The 21,742-nt window shown below is 44.6% G+C and overlaps 1 protein-coding gene across 1 annotated transcript in view; it reads right to left on the bottom strand.

Annotated features, from left to right (window-relative positions):
• LOC147705711 (sulfotransferase 1 family member D1-like) overlaps positions 1-21,742 on the bottom strand; it is a 517,747-nt gene that overhangs the window by 428,436 nt on the left and 67,569 nt on the right. The window lies entirely within an intron of this gene.

Genomic DNA, 21,742 nt, shown 5'->3' with positions numbered 1-21,742 from the left:
AGGTACCCTGTCCGATAGACCCTCGTCTGACAGCCGATCATCCGAACTTCACTGGTTCCGAACAGACCTCTCTCGAGTGATCTACGGTCCTGACTGGGAACCATCAGGAGTGCCACGAGGAGTACGAAGGAAAGAGGACGATCGTGCGCTGGATTCGGAAGACAAGAAACTGTCCATACGGTCCGGGTAAGGTCGTGTAAACACGACAAATCGCGAAAAAAAATTGATAATTGATGGAAAATACTAGTATTTGTTCTTTGTTAATTTATTTGGAGTTTCGCTGTCGGCAAACGGAGAAACAACCGGCTCTCTCTTTGCAAGCAGTGAAGGATAGGTAACGCACCCGTCGTGCCTATCTTTCTCCCCCACTGACCAATTGCCCCTCCCCATTGATTAACTGTTACGGATTGTTGTCTGGAGACTCTCTGTCTGCAAACAGGAAAGAATAGGTCCCCTCTTTGCAGATAGTGAAAGGGTAGGTGACGCAAACCTTTGCGGGCCTACTTATTCTCCCCATTGACCATTTTTATTATTTTATTGACCAAACATTGATTGCCCGATATTGGTTCTTGAGGTATTCACTGCCTGCAAACAACGTAGAATAGAAATATTCTGTCTAGTCTTTGCACGCAGTGATAAGATAGGTAGTGCTGACTATTATCCCCATTGTGATCCGTCATGCCTGTCTTCTCCCCACTGATGGATAGCTGGTTCAGCCCGGACCGTTTATTAGAGGTGGACCATCTAGCTCCGCTGGAAGGCACCCCTAATAAAGAAATGTTCACAAAGTATGGATTAATTACCATAGCCTATAGTAAGCTATGGCACAAGTATACCAAAGCAAACCAAGAGAAACAATGGCCACTGATAGGATCCTTCGATTTAGACAAAATAGAAACGGTAGAAATAGCCCTTTGTAATAATAAGACAACGCCTATTATGCTCGATAGTCTCGGTATGTGGCGCAAAGAAGCTACGCAACGAAAGGAAAGAGACGAAGTCAAAGTAGTTAAAGAAACGCGACAGGTAACCCTCCAAACGTCTGGTAGGCAAAAGGAAGGGCCAGCGACGACACAGTTCCGAGGATTAGGCACTAAAAGAGAACGGTGTAAAGGGATGTGCCGACGGGACAACCCCGAGACACAACGACCCAAAAGTAATCCCCCGACACTATGCACAGGACGAACAGATTTAAGGCAAAACCAATGTGCTTTTTGTAAATGTCTCGGGCACTGGAAAGCCCAATGCCCGACTCTACAGAACATAGGTAAGAGCGGAGGGTCGACAGAAATAACAGGTCGGCAGAAAGGGAGAAGGCGCGAGATAAAAACAAATCAGACTAACACGGACAGGACGGATAGAACCACCACGTTTGATTATGCTCGATGGCACAGATTTCGTCAGACCAATTTCAACGACATGTCTGAGTTCTGGGACTGATTGCTCCCTGTTGCCCCCCCCCCCCCCATTCTGAAAAACAGAAGCAATTACAGGCCCGCGTAGACAATCCCCCGTTAGAAAAAGGACTCAAGGAAACCAAGCATTTGTTATATAATTTAAGGTTTAATTACGATAAAGATAACACACAACCAACGATAAATAGAAAAACTAGTAAAACATTCTTTAAAGTAAACTGTACTAATAGGAACAATACAAAACATATTACGCTCACTCCGGAAGTTCTCAAAATGTAACAAGTCAATGGTCCCGCCCATCCGGAAGGTGAAACACACAGCACGTGTGGGGCGGGGCCAGTCATCAGCCATAGACCAAAAGAAATCGCCGACGAGAAGGTACAGGAGGCTCCATGGGCCGACATGAAATGGTCTTCCCATACTCTCCTTCCTGGGGTGACGTCCCCTGGGCCATGAGTAGGGAGGGGGCGGATGCAGATGACCCCCTCCCTCGTATCTCCTGGTCCGGCCATCACGAATTCCTCCATCGAACTGGCGCAGGGGGACTGGGAGGGAGAGGTGACGCGGACGAGCCTCTCCCACCTCCACAGGTAGGAGGTTTCCCAGCCCCGGCCCGGCGCCGAAATCCTCCAGCCGGGCCACAGATCTATTTGCGTAGCACAGGACGTACAATGCCTGACGGACCTATTTCCGCAGCACAGAGCGTACAATGTTCAACGGGCCTATTTTCGCAGCACAGAACATACAATGTCCGACGGGCATACTTGTGCAACACAGGACATACAATGGTCCCCCAAGAGTCGGAGTCAGGGGTGTAGGGTGGTCATCATGTGCACCCCTGATTCAAAGGGGCGGCGTGGGATGCGCTGAGAGAGGAAGGCAGCACGGACAAGCCTCCCTCACCTCCCCAGGCGAAGGCTCCACAGCTGCACCCTGGCGCCCCGAACCAAATGTCCTGCTCCAACAGCATGATGTTCTGTCTCTGTCGCCACAAGAAGTTTCTTCCACTCCTGAAAGACACGACGAAGGGCGGCGGCTGCAGGGTCTCAAAATGGCGTCTGGGCCCTCTGGAAGGCGGGTCTAGGCCGCCGGAGTAACTTTGTCCGGAATTGCAACTCGGGCACTCGCCCACCTGGGCACGAGCCCCCACCTCCGACAAACATCCCCACAGCTTTGAAGATTCTACCAGAGTCCCAGAAGCCCTCGGCCCCTACAGGCTTCCGGTAGGGAACAACTGGAACGACCACGACATAGCCACAAGATGGTGGTGCCCTCGTGTCTGCACCAGCTTCAGTCTGAACCACCCAGGAACATTATGGGCTAACGAACTTGAGTAAGTTCCGGCTGAGCATCAACGTGACCCGGTAAGAAAGATTCTACTTCCCTCCCCCTTTTTTGATTGACGGTCCACACCACCAGCCCCTCTGTTAGCACAGGTTATTGAACTGCCGAAAGGGACTCTGGTCCAACCGCCGATCGTCGGAGACATTTTTTCCTTGATACTACTTCCGGACTAAACCGGCCTCGCCTAAAATGGCGCCGGTATCAAACAGGAACTAACGGACACCTCGTGGTGTTCTTTGACTAACAAGACTTGATGTTCTGAGTTATGTATGTGAACCTTTGTGCACCTGATGAAAAAGGGAGGAGGGTTCACTTGGCGAACATTTGAAAGGATCCTGTTAAAATGTTGATTTCAATGTACGATTTATTATGATATTTATTGTAACCGATACATAACGTAGCTTGCGACGCACGCCCACGGTATACATCTAGGAAATGTGATTGCAATTAGTCTGACTGTGTTTCAATTTATGAAATAAATACCCTATGATCCCTCAATTATTAAAAGACGTTTTCAGTTTCTTGCAAATAACTAAGTAGACGTTTTTCAATGTTTTTAAATACTGCAAAATAGCCCCCCCTACTGTATGTGCTTCAGCCATCGCCGTGTCCGACCAAATACGATTGCATTCACATATTTACTTACTGAACGATTACGCAAATAAAGGTTTTCCAAACTATGAACAGGTATAGCATACTTTTGTAAATGTGGGAATTGGCGGGAGGGCTATTCTGTGCGCAACAGTTTTGCTCTCTTTTCAAGGTTATTAGAAAATGATTGTTCGGCCCTGGATTGATGATCGAATCAAAAGGTATGATACGCTGCCTCCAAATATGCGACTAGGCTCAGGAACTAACGCATGAAGAAGGACCCCGACTTCTGAGAATGGGTAAAGTAAAGCGGTGTGAATGATAGAATGTTATAAAGGTATGGTGGTCGAAGGTACTAAGGGACAGGGTTGACCGAAGAACCGATATGCCTTAGAACATCACAGTTTTGGGAATGATTTAAGGATCCCGGTGGCTAGATACATCTACAAAACCAGGTACCTCGCGCTAGGCGCCTCTGATTCCTCTTTTTAGCGTTTCCCTACACACGATCTATAATGCCACCCTCGAACCCCCCATGAACAACCTATCACACTGCCCGCCCCCTTGACTTCAGACACCAGGACCCTAGGGATTATATCCAGAGAAGATAAGTACGGGTATGTGGTAAGTAAATAACTTTCGTGCCCGTACATTTGATATGCTCGAATGTTGTCCCCCCCCCTCCCTTTCTTCCTTTTTCTCCCTCTACAGGTTACATTGGAATAACGACTAGGGTATGGTAAAAGATCTGGAGCCATACCATGTCCGATACACGAAGCGGACCTACGCTGCAAGATGGCTCCTAAAGACACCCGACTCAATGCATGTCCTTATGTACCTGGCCTAATGCTCTTCCGTCCCAAACTGCATGCTTTCTACATTCTAACACAAACCCAAAATGTTTCATGTTGAGTAATACACTGAATAGCCTAAATAGTACATGGCCACTCTCCATGTCACACGTGTACTATTTAGCCTATTGTTGATCTCTCTCTCTCCCTCTCTATCTGTCTCTCTCTATCTTTCTCTCTCTATCTTTCTCTCTCTCTCTCTCTCTCTCTCTCTCTCTCTCTCTCTCTCCTCCACTCTTTCGCTCTTCCTAGCAACTGGCACCTAATTGGCGAACCACTACACCTGGTGCACCACCTGATTGGCTCCAAATACCACAAGTATTTGCACAAATTTGTCTTAAATATAAATTGCATCGATACCACGTTACTACCTCTCCTTTTCTGCTAAATATTGATGAAACCTAGATTGACCAAAAAGAAAGGGACAGGTAAGACGACCAAGGTTCTCTAATCTGACCCATTTTGAGGGAACTACTTGTCAGTGGCATCCATGATAAAATGTTTCTGGTAAACGCGACCTTCCCTGTCCCGAAATTATCTCAACACCCAAACAGTAAAAGTGATCGAGACACCCCCGTTTTCCCAGAATGCCCCCAGTTTTGTATCAGCTGCCCGGGACGAGAGTTTAAAAATGTCCCTTGCCCCAGTTCGCTATATTCCTAGTTGTTTTCCATTAGACCCCGCTCACCCCAAGGGTGGGTTGAACAGCCATCGCAAGTCCGAGTTTTTTTTTAATAAAGTAGCCAGGTTGTAAGAAACTATGTAGAATTTAGAATAATGTTTGCGAAGTTAGAATTAAGTCAAAAATGAAAGAACTTGTTGCAAGTAAACCTGTTGAAAGTAAAATGTTTAGCCGAAAGATAGGATGCATTGATATAATGAAAAATCGTTTAGCCTATGTTCGTCCCTCAGAAAGATATCTATCAGACCATGGTGAATAACACGTTACACTTTTTCGTAAAATACAAAGCCCTGAAGACCGGTCAAGCATTGCAAGACTCGTACTAGGGAAATGGGTCACTACCAGGAGAACTGACATGACTGTAATAAACGAATGCAATGAATGGGTATCAGACCTCGTATCACGACAAATGAATGTAATAAACCGACAAAACGCCAAAGAAATAACCACAAAGGGAAGTTGTTGGGAATCCAGCAAGCCCATCATCAATTGTTTATACGTTGGCTGCAGACCTCAATGTTACGGATGTTTACCCCAGTTGCTTGGTGTTGGGAGAGAAATAGATTTACGTAATTACCTTCCTCTGCAAAATCTCTAAAGACTGTCTTTTCAAACTCATTTAAGGGTACCACTGTCGGAGGAGAAAGAGACCGGATGTGGGAGCACGCGGCCTGACTGCAGATCGTGGAACCTCAGCGACGGAGGCCAAGGCGAGACCACAACAGTAAGGAGTCGCAGGACAAGGCACTGTTTCCGACAAAACTAAAGGAAAGGGCTGACCTGAGGCCCCTGCTCTATGATCGACGCGTGCCGAAAGGTCCCCGCTCTCTGAACATGATTATGGACTCGCCTGTCTAAAATTTTCCGTCTCCCTGGTCTGTTCCCGACCTGGCCCTGCTCCATCCCCTCCTCCTCCGACCTGCCATAAGGACTATTCGCCCACACACCCTCCCTCCACCTGAACTTTCAAAATCCTCTAAATCCTACTGTGCCATCCGGAGAAGGGTATTTCCTGCGTCAAAGAGGAGGGAGCCCCGACTAAGTAGACCACGAACTGTGTTAAATCTCAGAACACGTGACCTAAAAACACCACCAAGGGTCACCCCAAAGAAAAGCTAAACGAAGTATGTGGTTCTGCCCGGTACCGAACACCTTGAAGATGATGGAAGCAACAGGAAATACCCACCACAGAAACCCAAGAACAGACAGACTCCACAACTCAAAGACAATTGCACCCTTCACCACAATCCTTTTCTGTCTCCTTCTAATGACCACTCCCTGGATTATGGAAGAAAATGCATCTGCTCCAAAACCGTAACGCATTTCTCCCATGAGGTCTGGCGAAACAATACAAAGGCACTCTCCTGCCCGCAGACCTCCAACGGCTCAACCCACATGGACATTCCTGCTAACGAACGAATTGTAATACAGGTGTTCAACAGTGCCAACAGAAGACGACAAAGAATGCTGAGAACTGACTAATAATGGTCCACGACCATAAGACACTGGGAACACTGATTATTGTTTTTACTATGTCTCATTTCTCTCCCAACCACCATTGAATTGACTATGCTCCAACCGAGTACAAAAAGAACCTACTTACGTGGTAACCTATCGGCTCCTATTCCGAATGACTACAAGCATCTATGATCTGTACCCAACGCTCTCACTGCATAATTTTTGTCTGATATTGCATTACTATGACTTTCCTGCAACAAAGCTTAACGATGAGCCCGCCCACTGGATGAAAAGATTTTAAAAACGTGATGTTTTCCTTCACCTGGGTTATCACTTCCTTACTTATGACCACAACGGTAGACATAGATAGGAAATAGGCCAGCAAGATGTCTTAGAAATGTTAAAGGGAGGACTGTGGAAAATTAATACGTTTTGGTGAACATTATCTGCGCCATCTTCCCTTTTGCCCCGATGCCACACTCTCTGTCGCACACACCCACCACTTTAGCTGCCTTGACCAGACCCACCCTCTGCACACCCCTGACCCCCAGCACGGCTCTTCGCCTACACAAGCACCCCCACGCACTGATCACTCCCGCTTTCACGTGTCTTGCGCGTAAGCGGCAGCCATTTTTTTAAGCACCATGACCTTCCTACCCCTCGCCGATAGCCAGCGCGTCTCTCTCTCTCCTAACCTCGCAGGCATCCCCCGCACGCTGACAACCCCCTCGCTCTCACATGCCTTGGGTCATAAACCCCTCTTCAGCGCAGATCTGCCTCAGAATCCCATCCTGTTCCCAGCGCGACACCTCCCTTCATTCCTTTCAAAGTCTCAGGCCCTTTGATGCAAACCTCCCTTTTTCCTGTGTGCCCGTCTGTCTTCCTTGTTCCCAAGCCACCACCTGGCCCTGCGGATACTGTTTATTACCCCGTACAGTAGGAAGCCTCCCCTCCCCATCAAAAAAGACCCTCGAGCCGATCAAAGCCCCCACCCTACGAGATCCGATCAAACTCCACACATTCCGTGAATCGGCGGAATGTCCTGCTGCGCGATAATCATCACCTGTTGTGACCGGGGTGGGGAATTCAACTGTAAATGTATGTGGGAACGGGCCTGAAGGGGAGATTCCGAGGATGTTCTTTCACATATCAAAGTGTTACAAGAATGTGTTACGCGCAATAAAGATCATAAACCTGAGTATAAGAGGCCAGGCCTCAGAGATGCGGTTAGAGCACCTCGTGACGATACTTGCTGTCCGAATTGATGTGTTCTCCTCCGGAGAGAACAAACCCTCGTTTCCTGCCTTTCAGTCTCCAGCGCCTGCTTCTTCATTGATTAATATTGGTGGGTCATAGAGGCGACACCGCCGGGCAACACAAAAGGGTCTTTGGTTACTGGTTGTCTTTGCACCCTTTTACACTCTTCTGTCTCTGTTGTCACAAGTTTTTCTTTTTCAACTGGACAGCCATCCTTCACTTCATAAGCTCGACCACTGGTGTCAACTGCAAACACCAAATCATTATCCTGAAAATAACTCTCCTCATTAAAAAATGCCTCACAACTTGAACTATGCATCCATTCTCCGGAAAAAACTTCACAAAAGTTACTACGATTTACTACTCTCTTCCATCTACTTTTTGTTTTGAAATCAGAAATTACCTTGCTTAGTTTCCTAATTCTATTGATTACCAAAATAAACAACTTTCGCTTAATTTCAAAAGCATGATCAATAATTTTCTCTACATTTTTCTTCTTCTTATAAAATGCCACTTTCTGTTGGCCTTTCTTAATATTTTTTAATAAATTAACTATTATCCTGTTACGGAACATTCGTTTTCGAATGTCCCTAAACTGTTGTTTCCTTCTACTATCATGCACAGAGTTATCTCTTCCTCTACCAGTAACATTTTTGATGGGTCTTTCCTTTCCATTTAAATTGCTTTTCTTTTTCTGAACTGAAACATTTTTGGGATAAATACTTTTTTTACTAAAAATATTTCTTAAGAATGATTTTGTGCTCTTACCCGGAGCTTTCTTGGTGTTTTGAAAAGTATTTGGGGAAGAGGACTGCTGCAATAAAAGATCATCCTGCTGTCTTTGACGTTTTCTAGCCTTTCTAATTCGGTTTTTCGTTGGCATTTTTCAAATTAAGAAAAGATCTGCAGTTGAATCTGTGGAAAAATATAATAAAAAATGTTATTAACCACTATTACCAAACAGTAAATGAATAACAGTCATCAAAAACTTAATGCCCTACTTATTATTTAACATAGCAAATCTTTTGCACCAGCACTGCATCACAAAAATGACACACAGTGGTACAAAACAGGCATACAACAATCATAAATCTCTCCCTAATATTTTAAATGATTAATTCAGGATGACGATAAGGTGTGGCCTATCTAAAGGTTTGTTTAGGCCCAGATCTTTGGACTGGGGTGAATGTGTGTCATTGATCCACATTCGGTCCATCACCTGTTTTGTTTGTTTGAGGTGAGGCCAACACATGGTTGCAGATAAGATTTTCACTGAAGAAAACAAAGGAGATAATACATGTGAAGGCCTACCAATGAAGTAAGTCATTATTTGAAATCAATTACATTTCTGGATATGTCCTGCTAGAGCTTCATAGGTTGTTTTGGGTCATATTTATAAGGCATTTGAGTGTCTATTATGTTATTTTACCCTTTTTAAATGGAAAGCGTACCTCATGGGGCAAGTGTCTTGTAAATACGCTCCCACTTGTGCTTGGCAAATTTAGATTTTGATTATGGGAGTTACATAGCCATGTTAATAATGTCCAAACAATGGTGCTAGGGCATTCCAGAAAACGCTTTCATGTGTCTCAAGGACATTTTCAGTCATTTCCTCTTGAATGCAGGTATACAATTGATTTATATGCTGTGTTTAAAAACGATTTTTTGAAATCAATTACATTTCTGGATATGTACTGCTAGAGCTTCATAGGTTGTTTTGGGTCATATTTATAAGGCATATGAGTGTCTATGATGTTATTTTTCCTTTTTAAATGGAAAGCGTTCTTCATGGTGCAAGTTTCTTGTAAATACGCTCCCACTTGCGTTTGGCAAATTTAGATTTTGATTATGGGAGTTACATAGCCATGTTAATAATGTCCAAACAATGGTGTTAGGGCATTCCAAAAAACGCTTTCATGTGTCTCAAGGACATTTTCAGTCATTTCCTCTTGAATGCAGGTATACAATTGATTTATATGCTGTGTTTAAAAACGATTATTTGAAATCAATTACATTTCTGGATATGTACTGCTAGAGCTTCATAGGTTGTTTTGGGTCATATTTATAAGGCATTTGAGTGTCTATTATGTTATTTCACCCTTTTTAAATGGAAAGCGTACCTCATGGGGCAAGTTTCTTGTAAATACGCTCCCACCTTTGGACATTATTAACATGGCTATGTAACTCCCATAATCCAAATCTAAATTTGCCAAGCACAGGTGGGAGCGTATTTACAAGACACTTGCCCCATGAGGAATGCTTTCCATTTAAAAAGGAAAAAATAACATCAAAGACACTCAAATGCCTTATAAATATGACCCAAAACAACCTATGAAGCTCTAGCAGTACATATCCAGAAATGTAATTGATTTCAAAAATCGTTTTTAAAAACAACATATCTGTTTCAGCTTACATAAGAGACCATGGAATGGGCTCCATGTACAACAATAACTTGTGTTACTGCATGCCAGAATGCTACACCGAATATGCAATTACAATTTCTCAAAGAAACAAAATCTATTTGTATATCACTAGAGACAAAGCCACATTTTAAAAACACAGCTTTCTTCATCATTTTCTCCTTAAATCATACTATTCTCTATCTAAATTAAATAAATCTTTTCTCACCTTAGCAAATACTTTTTGAGTTTTGAAAACAGTCTCAGAAATACACCAAATTGTCTTCAGCAGAAGAAAAAGGATGCACTCCAGAGGCTGCAGCTATTGAAAGCACAGAAATACAGATATTCATTTCACATATCTCTCATATTAGCCAATCATAACTCTTCCCTCACTTTTTTCAAATCAAAACCCTTCCCCCCTCTGCCCTCTCTGCCTTTTTTCCATAGCAACCACCTCCTGGAAGACCTCTCATGTTTGCAAATTCACACAACAATGTTTCAATTGAACTCTGAACTCTCAGTGCACCTGCGTATCCAGTGCAATCTTTCATTAAATGTTTCTTCCTTGACCATTCAAATTACATCTTTCAAAGAACACATCCATGCACCCTAACTTTCTGTTTTCAGAAATGGAAATGCACCAATCACTGCTAATGAATCATTAGCACTGGAAATCCACAGGTTTTTTTCTTTACACACTTCTACTGTTTCAACTGCCCTTTCATTACCACACTTCATCTGACTGCAGCCCAACCTTCTCTCACCATGTTTAATGTCTGGATTGTTGGACATAGTTACATCCACTGGGCTCAAAGGTATGCTGAGAACAGAAATTTACCTAACCTCAATTTACAAGATGTGGAAATTAAGTGGTTGGGCCAAAGAGGATTAAAATGTCACCAATTGATACCATTGGTGAAAACCTTTATGCATTTGCCAAAACCTGACCTGTTAATTGTGCACTGTGGAGGTAATGATTTGGGCACTTTGACTGGGGTAGGTCTGGAAATGCTTTTAACCTCATAGCTGCTATTACACATTCCTCCCCAGTGCTGCGCTGTCCATTAGAACTAGTGCTGAATGGACGTTCAATGGTCGTGCGCAGCACTGGGGAGGTAGCGCTGCTGACGACCATTGGCCGTCAGCAGCACTTAAGGGGTTAAAGGACACCTTTGAGCAATTAATGGCACTTTTTCATCAAACTGCCTTGGTATATTCCAATATATGCCAAAGACAGAAATGGAGGTGGTCCAACCAATTTTGTCCACAAATTGAGAAAGCGAGGAAGCATGTAAACAAATCTGTTTCAGCTTTCATGAGAGACCATGGAATGGGCTCCTTGTACAACAATAACTTGCGTTACTACATGCAAGATATCTACAGAGGAGATGGAGTTCACTTCTCAGATGAGGGCAACAGAATTTTCATTCTGAATTTAAGACTGTGCATTGGTACCTACTTATAAGTACCTAAATGTACCATAAACCCAAAAGCTCTTCTCAGAGCTACCCTTCATCTGATCACTCACAATTATTATTTTTTTCTAACTTTTTTCACTAATTTTCCACAAAGTACGCTCCCCGGGGCGCTACCCGGTTCGCGAACCGAAAGCTAACCTCGCGGAATTTTTTTTAAAAAAATTTTTTCCGCACATATAAGCCTCCTCAGCCACCCTCAGAAAACCTAGAGGGTCAAGATAAGTCTACCATGACCCCTTCTACCCATTCTAAACATTATTTGCCCTCCATCTTGTATCTTAATGCGACCGAAACACAAAATGGTGGACTCCCGTGACGCTTAAGGTTCGCGAACCGGGCCGCTTCCCGGGAAGCGGTCCTAAAAAAAGGTGGGAAAGTAATTTACAGAAAAACGACTAGAGACACTCTCACCAAATATAGATTGGCTCATACTACATAACAATCCCTTTCATTTTCACAAATTTGATTGAAATTCCATTTAGCCATTAAGCCTGTAGACCTCTCTAAGTACCGTGAGGTAAATTACTTCACAAAACACATCTGAAGTGTTGGAATTGACAACCAATGAAAATGTTACTTTCATTTTCTACTTTTATTACCTGACATTTGATTGGTTATATACCTGAATATATATAAAGGAGGAGAAGAAAACACAGCCATTTTGACTGCTACTTCTTGTTGTACTTGTACATCACATTTGAATAGCTATCAAACACTTCAACTTGTTTGTGAAGGTAAGTTGTTATTTTTAAAACTGAAGTATATTGTGCACTATAACTTAATATGGTAGACTTTTTCTGATAGATATATACTATCCCTCTATAGTAGTTATAGATTTAGATAGACTTCTCTGTTATAGTTATGAATGGAGTTAGGCTTCTCTTGGTTAAATCACATACACTTTTTTTATAGTCCTATTTCCACTCTGATACTATACACTGCCAAAAGATAAATTCACTGATAAAAACTGCCTATCTAAAATTAATCCCTATCTCTACTAATATATATTTTTTTAATCAAAATTTCAGGCAAAATGGAAGGCGAGCAACAAGTTAAATTTACAATTGTAGTGGAGGAGAGCAGCCAAGAAAAAATTGATGATTTTATGGATCAAAGTAGAGACCAGGAACTACTTCAATGTGTTGAAGCAGTGGATAACCTGCTTCAAAATGAGGACATGTTACACCCTATATTCAATTTTGAAATTTCTGACACTGAAATGTTAGAAAATTTAATGAATTTTGAAACACAATCAAAATAAAAAAAAATACTTTAAAAATAAAGAAAACAAAAAAAAAACAACAAAAACAACAAACAATTAACATACAGTATTAGAAAAGTCTATCATTCTTTTATCCTTATAGTACGCTGCCCAGAACGCTTCCCGGTTCGCGAACTTGGCGCTCACCACGCAAAAAAAAAAAAAAATAATAATTTTTTTTGACCCTCCTGGGCCCTTTTAAAACCTCCACATAAAACCTAGGGGGTCAACGAGGATCTACTATGCCCCCTTATGGTAATTTCCCCCTTTGTTTTGGCCTCCTCTTGTCTCTCGATCCTACCGAGAGACAAGATGGCGGCCGCTCCGGACTGTTTAGAATGTTGACAGACACCGGAGAGCCAATCTGCTTCGCTTCACAAAGTTCCGATACGCGAAAAGTTCGCGAACCGGAGCGCTGCCCAGAGCGCTGTTACAGATATATATCTTGTTTTAAACGTTAATTTCTCAAAATCCACTGAAGCACATATATTGAGACCTAGCAAAGGCACATCGGGCTACCAGTCCCTACAATTTTGCCAAGTTTCGTGGAAATCCATTCAGCCGTTCGGGCTAAAAGTGAGGCCAACCGCCCTATGGAAATTAACATGGGAAAAACGCGTTTTGGGACCCCCCTTTTTTCTCGGCCCCCCCTTGACGAACCCCCCCCCGAATTTCCAGGAGCTGCTCAGAAACAAAATGTGCCATTTTCCTGAAAATTTCAGCCGATTCCGTCCACAAACGCCAAAGTTATTAGACATAGAATTTTCAAAAATCCCATAGGGAAAAAATCCTAACTATATATACCTACTGGCGACCGCCAGTAGGTAATATATATATATATATATATATATATATATATATATATATATATATGTCAAAAAAGAGGCTCCATTTTGCCGGGGGCCCCCAATCCTGCAGGGCGAGCTCTAAGACCAGGAATGGAGATCCTGGGAAACTGCGGTTTTGCCACCAAAGATAAAGAGCCCACCGACTTGCTGAAAGCTGGCTTTTATTTCGTCATGCAATGCAGAGTAGAAATGCACTTTTAAATCCTTACGCGTTTCAGCCTTAAGCCTTGTTCACAGGTGAGTGCAGTTTTATAAATCTGTAGTCCAAGTGGTCATGTGGTTCCATGTTGTAACCACTATCCCCAGAATGCATCAGTTTTTTCAATTATGCAGCACGACATGGCATGTATTTCCAATTCCTCACAGCCAATGTCCAGAAATATCATTTCCATATCTGCAGATGCACACTGGTAAATCTATTCAGCACAGTGCGGGTCCCTCCGCATTGCTAAATTGTTGCTTGTCATGCGGTGCCGTCAGAGAGAGAATCATCTCCCTCCTCTCCCTTTCTCAATCAGAATGCTGCCACATTGCTACGGAAGTCCTTCGTGCTGGCGCATTTGAGAGCGGATCATGCCCCCTCCGTTTTATGTCAAAAAAGAGGCTCCATTTTGCCGGGGGCCCCCAATCCTGCAGGGCGAGCTCTAAGACCAGGAATGGAGATCCTGGGAAACTGCGGTTTTGCCACCAAAGATAAAGAGCCCAACACCGACTTGCTGAAAGCTGGCTTTTATTTCGTCATGCAATGCAGAGTAGAAATGCACTTTTAAATCCTTACGCGTTTCAGCCTTAAGCCTTGTTCACAGGTGAGTGCAGTTTTATAAATCTGTAGTCCAAGTGGTCATGTGGTTCCATGTTGTAACCACTATCCCCAGAATGCATCAGTTTTTTCAATTATGCAGCACGACATGGCATGTATTTCCAATTCCTCACAGCCAATGTCCAGAAATATCATTTCCATATCTGCAGATGCACACTGGTAAATCTATTCAGCACAGTGCGGGTCCCTCCGCATTGCTAAATTGTTGCTTGTCATGCGGTGCCGTCAGAGAGAGAATCATCTCCCTCCTCTCCCTTTCTCAATCAGAATGCTGCCACATTGCTACGGAAGTCCTTCGTGCTGGCGCATTTGAGAGCGGATCATGCCCCCTCCGTTTTATGTCAAAAAAGAGGCTCCATTTTGCCGGGGGCCCCCAATCCTGCAGGGCGAGCTCTAAGACCAGGAATGGAGATCCTGGGAAACTGCGGTTTTGCCACCAAAGATAAAGAGCCCAACACCGACTTGCTGAAAGCTGGCTTTTATTTCGTCATGCAATGCAGAGTAGAAATGCACTTTTAAATCCTTACGCGTTTCAGCCTTAAGCCTTGTTCACAGGTGAGTGCAGTTTTATAAATCTGTAGTCCAAGTGGTCATGTGGTTCCATGTTGTAACCACTATCCCCAGAATGCATCAGTTTTTTCAATTATGCAGCACGACATGGCATGTATTTCCAATTCCTCACAGCCAATGTCCAGAAATATCATTTCCATATCTGCAGATGCACACTGGTAAATCTATTCAGCACAGTGCGGGTCCCTCCGCATTGCTAAATTGTTGCTTGTCATGCGGTGCCGTCAGAGAGAGAATCATCTCCCTCCTCTCCCTTTCTCAATCAGAATGCTGCCACATTGCTACGGAAGTCCTTCGTGCTGGCGCATTTGAGAGCGGATCATGCCCCCTCCGTTTTATGTCAAAAAAGAGGCTCCATTTTGCCGGGGGCCCCCAATCCTGCAGGGCGAGCTCTAAGACCAGGAATGGAGATCCTGGGAAACTGCGGTTTTGCCACCAAAGATAAAGAGCCCAACACCGACTTGCTGAAAGCTGGCTTTTATTTCGTCATGCAATGCAGAGTAGAAATGCACTTTTAAATCCTTACGCGTTTCAGCCTTAAGCCTTGTTCACAGGTGAGTGCAGTTTTATAAATCTGTAGTCCAAGTGGTCATGTGGTTCCATGTTGTAACCACTATCCCCAGAATGCATCAGTTTTTTCAATTATGCAGCACGACATGGCATGTATTTCCAATTCCTCACAGCCAATGTCCAGAAATATCATTTCCATATCTGCAGATGCACACTGGTAAATCTATTCAGCACAGTGCGGGTCCCTCCGCATTGCTAAATTGTTGCTTGTCATGCGGTGCCGTCAGAGAGAGAATCATCTCCCTCCTCTCCCTTTCTCAATCAGAATGCTGCCACATTGCTACGGAAGTCCTTCGTGCTGGCGCATTTGAGAGCGGATCATGCCCCCTCCGTTTTATGTCAAAAAAGAGGCTCCATTTTGCCGGGGGCCCCCAATCCTGCAGGGCGAGCTCTAAGACCAGGAATGGAGATCCTGGGAAACTGCGGTTTTGCCACCAAAGATAAAGAGCTCAACACCGACTTGCTGAAAGCTGGCTTTTATTTCGTCATGCAATGCAGAGTAGAAATGCACTTTTAAATCCTTACGCGTTTCAGCCTTAAGCCTTGTTCACAGGTGAGTGTAGTTTTATAAATCTGTAGTCCAAGTGGTCATGTGGTTCCATGTTGTAACCACTATCCCCAGAATGCATCAGTTTTTTCAATTATGCAGCACGACATGGCATGTATTTCCAATTCCTCACAGCCAATGTCCAGAAATATCATTTCCATATCTGCAGATGCACACTGGTAAATCTATTCAGCACAGTGCGGGTCCCTCCGCATTGCTAAATTGTTGCTTGTCATGCGGTGCCGTCAGAGAGAGAATCATCTCCCTCCTCTCCCTTTCTCAATCAGAATGCTGCCACATTGCTACGGAAGTCCTTCGTGCTGGCGCATTTGAGAGCGGATCATGCCCCCTCCGTTTTATGTCAAAAAAGAGGCTCCATTTTGCCGGGGGCCCCCAATCCTGCAGGGCGAGCTCTAAGACCAGGAATGGAGATCCTGCGAAAACTGATGCATTCTGGGGATAGTGGTTACAACATGGAACCACATGACCACTTGGACTACAGATTTATAAAACTGCACTCACCTGTGAACAAGGCTTAAGGCTGAAACGCGTAAGGATTTAAAAGTGCATTTCTACTCTGCATTGCATGACGAAATAAAAGCCAGCTTTCAGCAAGTCGGTGTTGGGCTCTTTATCTTTGGTGGCAAAACCGCAGTTTCCCAGGATCTCCATTCCTGGTCTTAGAGCTCGCCCTGCAGGATTGGGGGCCCCCGGCAAAATGGAGCCTCTTTTTTGACATAAAACGGAGGGGGCATGATCCGCTCTCAAATGCGCCAGCACGAAGGACTTCCGTAGCAATGTGGCAGCATTCTGATTGAGAAAGGGAGAGGAGGGAGATGATTCTCTCTCTGACGGCACCGCATGACAAGCAACAATTTAGCAATGCGGAGGGACCCGCACTGTGCTGAATAGATTTACCAGTGTGCATCTGCAGATATGGAAATGATATTTCTGGACATTGGCTGTGAGGAATTGGAAATACATGCCATGTCGTGCTGCATAATTGAAAAAACTGATGCATTCTGGGGATAGTGGTTACAACATGGAACCACATGACCACTTGGACTACAGATTTATAAAACTGCACTCACCTGTGAACAAGGCTTAAGGCTGAAACGCGTAAGGATTTAAAAGTGCATTTCTACTCTGCATTGCATGACGAAATAAAAGCCAGCTTTCAGCAAGTCGGTGTTGGGCTCTTTATCTTTGGTGGCAAAACCGCAGTTTCCCAGGATCTCCATTCCTGGTCTTAGAGCTCGCCCTGCAGGATTGGGGGCCCCCGGCAAAATGGAGCCTCTTTTTTGACATAAAACGGAGGGGGCATGATCCGCTCTCAAATGCGCCAGCACGAAGGACTTCCGTAGCAATGTGGCAGCATTCTGATTGAGAAAGGGAGAGGAGGGAGATGATTCTCTCTCTGACGGCACCGCATGACAAGCAACAATTTAGCAATGCGGAGGGACCCGCACTGTGCTGAATAGATTTACCAGTGTGCATCTGCAGATATGGAAATGATATTTCTGGACATTGGCTGTGAGGAATTGGAAATACATGCCATGTCGTGCTGCATAATTGAAAAAACTGATGCATTCTGGGGATAGTGGTTACAACATGGAACCACATGACCACTTGGACTACAGATTTATAAAACTGCACTCACCTGTGAACAAGGCTTAAGGCTGAAACGCGTAAGGATTTAAAAGTGCATTTCTACTCTGCATTGCATGACGAAATAAAAGCCAGCTTTCAGCAAGTCGGTGTTGGGCTCTTTATCTTTGGTGGCAAAACCGCAGTTTCCCAGGATCTCCATTCCTGGTCTTAGAGCTCGCCCTGCAGGATTGGGGGCCCCCGGCAAAATGGAGCCTCTTTTTTGACATAAAACGGAGGGGGCATGATCCGCTCTCAAATGCGCCAGCACGAAGGACTTCCGTAGCAATGTGGCAGCATTCTGATTGAGAAAGGGAGAGGAGGGAGATGATTCTCTCTCTGACGGCACCGCATGACAAGCAACAATTTAGCAATGCGGAGGGACCCGCACTGTGCTGAATAGATTTACCAGTGTGCATCTGCAGATATGGAAATGATATTTCTGGACATTGGCTGTGAGGAATTGGAAATACATGCCATGTCGTGCTGCATAATTGAAAAAACTGATGCATTCTGGGGATAGTGGTTACAACATGGAACCACATGACCACTTGGACTACAGATTTATAAAACTGCACTCACCTGTGAACAAGGCTTAAGGCTGAAACGCGTAAGGATTTAAAAGTGCATTTCTACTCTGCATTGCATGACGAAATAAAAGCCAGCTTTCAGCAAGTCGGTGTTGGGCTCTTTATCTTTGGTGGCAAAACCGCAGTTTCCCAGGATCTCCATTCCTGGTCTTAGAGCTCGCCCTGCAGGATTGGGGGCCCCCGGCAAAATGGAGCCTCTTTTTTGACATAAAACGGAGGGGGCATGATCCGCTCTCAAATGCGCCAGCACGAAGGACTTCCGTAGCAATGTGGCAGCATTCTGATTGAGAAAGGGAGAGGAGGGAGATGATTCTCTCTCTGACGGCACCGCATGACAAGCAACAATTTAGCAATGCGGAGGGACCCGCACTGTGCTGAATAGATTTACCAGTGTGCATCTGCAGATATGGAAATGATATTTCTGGACATTGGCTGTGAGGAATTGGAAATACATGCCATGTCGTGCTGCATAATTGAAAAAACTGATGCATTCTGGGGATAGTGGTTACAACATGGAACCACATGACCACTTGGACTACAGATTTATAAAACTGCACTCACCTGTGAACAAGGCTTAAGGCTGAAACGCGTAAGGATTTAAAAGTGCATTTCTACTCTGCATTGCATGACGAAATAAAAGCCAGCTTTCAGCAAGTCGGTGTTGGGCTCTTTATCTTTGGTGGCAAAACCGCAGTTTCCCAGGATCTCCATTCCTGGTCTTAGAGCTCGCCCTGCAGGATTGGGGGCCCCCGGCAAAATGGAGCCTCTTTTTTGACATAAAACGGAGGGGGCATGATCCGCTCTCAAATGCGCCAGCACGAAGGACTTCCGTAGCAATGTGGCAGCATTCTGATTGAGAAAGGGAGAGGAGGGAGATGATTCTCTCTCTGACGGCACCGCATGACAAGCAACAATTTAGCAATGCGGAGGGACCCGCACTGTGCTGAATAGATTTACCAGTGTGCATCTGCAGATATGGAAATGATATTTCTGGACATTGGCTGTGAGGAATTGGAAATACATGCCATGTCGTGCTGCATAATTGAAAAAACTGATGCATTCTGGGGATAGTGGTTACAACATGGAACCACATGACCACTTGGACTACAGATTTATAAAACTGCACTCACCTGTGAACAAGGCTTAAGGCTGAAACGCGTAAGGATTTAAAAGTGCATTTCTACTCTGCATTGCATGACGAAATAAAAGCCAGCTTTCAGCAAGTCGGTGTTGGGCTCTTTATCTTTGGTGGCAAAACCGCAGTTTCCCAGGATCTCCATTCCTGGTCTTAGAGCTCGCCCTGCAGGATTGGGGGCCCCCGGCAAAATGGAGCCTCTTTTTTGACATAAAACGGAGGGGGCATGATCCGCTCTCAAATGCGCCAGCACGAAGGACTTCCGTAGCAATGTGGCAGCATTCTGATTGAGAAAGGGAGAGGAGGGAGATGATTCTCTCTCTGACGGCACCGCATGACAAGCAACAATTTAGCAATGCGGAGGGACCCGCACTGTGCTGAATAGATTTACCAGTGTGCATCTGCAGATATGGAAATGATATTTCTGGACATTGGCTGTGAGGAATTGGAAATACATGCCATGTCGTGCTGCATAATTGAAAAAACTGATGCATTCTGGGGATAGTGGTTACAACATGGAACCACATGACCACTTGGACTACAGATTTATAAAACTGCACTCACCTGTGAACAAGGCTTAAGGCTGAAACGCGTAAGGATTTAAAAGTGCATTTCTACTCTGCATTGCATGACGAAATAAAAGCCAGCTTTCAGCAAGTCGGTGTTGGGCTCTTTATCTTTGGTGGCAAAACCGCAGTTTCCCAGGATCTCCATTCCTGGTCTTAGAGCTCGCCCTGCAGGATTGGGGGCCCCCGGCAAAATGGAGCCTCTTTTTTGACATAAAACGGAGGGGGCATGATCCGCTCTCAAATGCGCCAGCACGAAGGACTTCCGTAGCAATGTGGCAGCATTCTGATTGAGAAAGGGAGAGGAGGGAGATGATTCTCTCTCTGACGGCACCGCATGACAAGCAACAATTTAGCAATGCGGAGGGACCCGCACTGTGCTGAATAGATTTACCAGTGTGCATCTGCAGATATGGAAATGATATTTCTGGACATTGGCTGTGAGGAATTGGAAATACATGCCATGTCGTGCTGCATAATTGAAAAAACTGATGCATTCTGGGGATAGTGGTTACAACATGGAACCACATGACCACTTGGACTACAGATTTATAAAACTGCACTCACCTGTGAACAAGGCTTAAGGCTGAAACGCGTAAGGATTTAAAAGTGCATTTCTACTCTGCATTGCATGACGAAATAAAAGCCAGCTTTCAGCAAGTCGGTGTTGGGCTCTTTATCTTTGGTGGCAAAACCGCAGTTTCCCAGGATCTCCATTCCTGGTCTTAGAGCTCGCCCTGCAGGATTGGGGGCCCCCGGCAAAATGGAGCCTCTTTTTTGACATAAAACGGAGGGGGCATGATCCGCTCTCAAATGCGCCAGCACGAAGGACTTCCGTAGCAATGTGGCAGCATTCTGATTGAGAAAGGGAGAGGAGGGAGATGATTCTCTCTCTGACGGCACCGCATGACAAGCAACAATTTAGCAATGCGGAGGGACCCGCACTGTGCTGAATAGATTTACCAGTGTGCATCTGCAGATATGGAAATGATATTTCTGGACATTGGCTGTGAGGAATTGGAAATACATGCCATGTCGTGCTGCATAATTGAAAAAACTGATGCATTCTGGGGATAGTGGTTACAACATGGAACCACATGACCACTTGGACTACAGATTTATAAAACTGCACTCACCTGTGAACAAGGCTTAAGGCTGAAACGCGTAAGGATTTAAAAGTGCATTTCTACTCTGCATTGCATGACGAAATAAAAGCCAGCTTTCAGCAAGTCGGTGTTGGGCTCTTTATCTTTGGTGGCAAAACCGCAGTTTCCCAGGATCTCCATTCCTGGTCTTAGAGCTCGCCCTGCAGGATTGGGGGCCCCCGGCAAAATGGAGCCTCTTTTTTGACATAAAACGGAGGGGGCATGATCCGCTCTCAAATGCGCCAGCACGAAGGACTTCCGTAGCAATGTGGCAGCATTCTGATTGAGAAAGGGAGAGGAGGGAGATGATTCTCTCTCTGACGGCACCGCATGACAAGCAACAATTTAGCAATGCGGAGGGACCCGCACTGTGCTGAATAGATTTACCAGTGTGCATCTGCAGATATGGAAATGATATTTCTGGACATTGGCTGTGAGGAATTGGAAATACATGCCATGTCGTGCTGCATAATTGAAAAAACTGATGCATTCTGGGGATAGTGGTTACAACATGGAACCACATGACCACTTGGACTACAGATTTATAAAACTGCACTCACCTGTG

Source organism: Lissotriton vulgaris, chromosome 7 (genome assembly GCF_964263255.1).
Source record: "Lissotriton vulgaris chromosome 7, aLisVul1.2, whole genome shotgun sequence".
Taxonomy (NCBI): domain Eukaryota; kingdom Metazoa; phylum Chordata; class Amphibia; order Caudata; family Salamandridae; genus Lissotriton; species Lissotriton vulgaris.
Note: the sequence above shows the minus strand (reverse complement) of the source record. Positions and strands in the feature narration are given on the sequence as shown.